Source organism: Bos javanicus, chromosome 28 (genome assembly GCF_032452875.1).
Source record: "Bos javanicus breed banteng chromosome 28, ARS-OSU_banteng_1.0, whole genome shotgun sequence".
NCBI lineage: Eukaryota > Metazoa > Chordata > Mammalia > Artiodactyla > Bovidae > Bos > Bos javanicus.
This window is the reverse complement of record NC_083895.1, coordinates 14,649,990-14,652,327: the sequence shown is the minus strand read 5'-3', so window position 1 is coordinate 14,652,327 and position 2,338 is coordinate 14,649,990. Positions and strand designations below refer to the sequence as shown.

The 2,338-nt window shown below is 39.3% G+C and overlaps 1 pseudogene; it reads right to left on the bottom strand.

Annotated features, from left to right (window-relative positions):
- Positions 1-332: 332 nt before the first annotated feature.
- On the bottom strand, positions 333-1,711 carry LOC133240352 (heterogeneous nuclear ribonucleoprotein C-like; annotated as a pseudogene).
- Between the last annotated feature and the right edge of the window lie 627 nt (positions 1,712-2,338).

Genomic DNA, 2,338 nt, shown 5'->3' with positions numbered 1-2,338 from the left:
AGAATGGACTGGTTGGATCTCCTTGCAGTCCAAGGGACTCTCCAGAGTCTTCTCCAACACCACAGTTCAAAAGCATCAATTCTTTGGCGCTCAGCCTTCTTCACAGTCCAACTCTCACATCCATACATGACCACAGGAAAAACCATAGCCTTGACTAGACGAACCTTTGTTGGCAAAGTAATGTCTCTGCTTTTGAACGAGACGAGAACGAGAACGAGAACGAGACAAGAGGAGTACTCCCTTTATAACAAGATATTATTTTGGAGACAGTTGATAACCATACATCCTTTTTATTGTTAGGTCATAATGAGGTATCAAAATTAAAAGCAAAAATTACATGGTAAGACAACATAACTACTAGGAGGGTTAGTAAGGTAAGACAACATAACTACTACTTCCTTTTACTTCAAAGGAAGTGAAAATGGGATTAGGCACAGGGAAATGTGAATTAATGAATATGGAAAGGACAAGGATGGGGAAAACAATGAGCATGTGCTAAAGATACTAGGGGAGAGGATCTGGTGAAAATTTTGATCTTAGACAAGCGCCTAGGTAAAGAAATAATGGGACAAGATTTCTAAAGTCTGCTATGTGCTTAAGAGTCATCCTCGCCATTGGTGCTCTGTCATCCTCTCCTTCCTCAGCCTCTTTTTCATCGTCCTTGATCAACTCCAGTTGGTCATCCCCCCAATCTTCATTATCATCATCATCCAGTAGGTTCCCCTCCTCAGCAGAATCTGACCCCTCTGCCTCCCCCTCAGACTACATCTTCACATTAGTCTCATCTTTCTTAAGGGAGTTTCTGCTCTGCTCCTCTTCTGATTTATCATTCTTCATCTCTATTCCGTGTTTGCTATGTTCCTTTTCAATTTTTTTCCAGGCTTTCCAGTAAAGAATCCACTTTTTGTTTTATCTGGGTTAATTCCTTCTTAATAGTCTGAAGGTCATCTCCTTTCAACTTTTCAGACTTAGAAGAAGCTCCCCGCTGTCTGTTCTTAGAATTGAAGCCACTTTTGCCCCTTCATGAGGTGTTTCCTGATACACGCTGGCATTTTGAGGGCACTACAGCCCAGACAATAGGAGGAGGATGAGGAACATGTGCTGGGTAACTGTACACCCTGTCCTAATAGTCCCGTTCAAAGTCATAGTCCAAGTTAAAAGATGAGCCTGATATCTCTGCTGTACATCATTTCACACCTGCTTTTTCTCGGTTCACTTTTGGCTCTGCAGCCAGATTAGTATCTAAAAACCTGGCCAGCAATCATTCTGCCATTCTCTCCTACCACAGCATCCTGGGCCTTTCTCTCATTAACATACTGAATGAAGGCAAAGCCCTTATGAACAGAGCAACCCACGATTTTGCTGTATTTTGAGAAGATTGCCTCCACACCAGATTTCTTGACCACAAAGGTATTGAGATTCCCAATGAATACATGAGAGTTCATGGAGTGAGGATCCGTCTTGTTGGTAACATTGCTGGCCATTGTCTTTGATGATAAGGTGCCTCACAAAGCTGAAAAATGTAGCTGAAGATAAAAAGAATCTCCCAGGATGGGGAAAGAAGAGATTCCATTCTGAATCGCCTACCCCTGGGTTCTACGTGGAGAAGCTGATTGCTGTTCGAGGTCAGCAACGTGGTGGCAACTGCTCAGTCTTCACCTCTTCACAAAAAAATCCAATAACATTTTTTTAAATTAAAGATTTAAGGTTTCTTATGAGGCAAAATAAACTTTAATAAAAGATCTATATATGTTTCAGGATATTTAAGAATATGGATCTAGATGAAATTAAGCCTAAGTTTAGGACAAATAGAGAAAAGTAAAATTTGATTAGGAAACACAGGGCCATAATGATAGTCCTTATAAAAAACAGAATTATAAATTTGGAAATTATAGTACATATAGACTTATCTTCTTAGGCTAGTATCAACATATATTTTACAATTTTGGTACCAGATCTGTCAAATGCAATAAGAATCCAGATATGTGATAATATGGTTCTGGTTCTAGTTAAAACTCATGACAACTGAGCACACTAAAGGAACTTAGGCATAATAATAACAGATAACCGATACTGAGAGAAAATTTATAAGAAAGAATGATAGAGATGGCAGTTTAAGATGACTCCATACATGCTAACAGGAAAAAAAGGAGGACCTTGGGCATGTTACTTAGTCTCTTTGGACTTCAGTGTGTTAATCCAGTAAAATAGTAAGCCTATTTATACTGTTATATCATGGGGTAATTGTGGGAAGTAGATGAATTAATATACATAACCTGCTTAGAATGGTGCCCAGTACACCGTGGGCTATAATGCAAGTGTTGATTATGGTTATTAT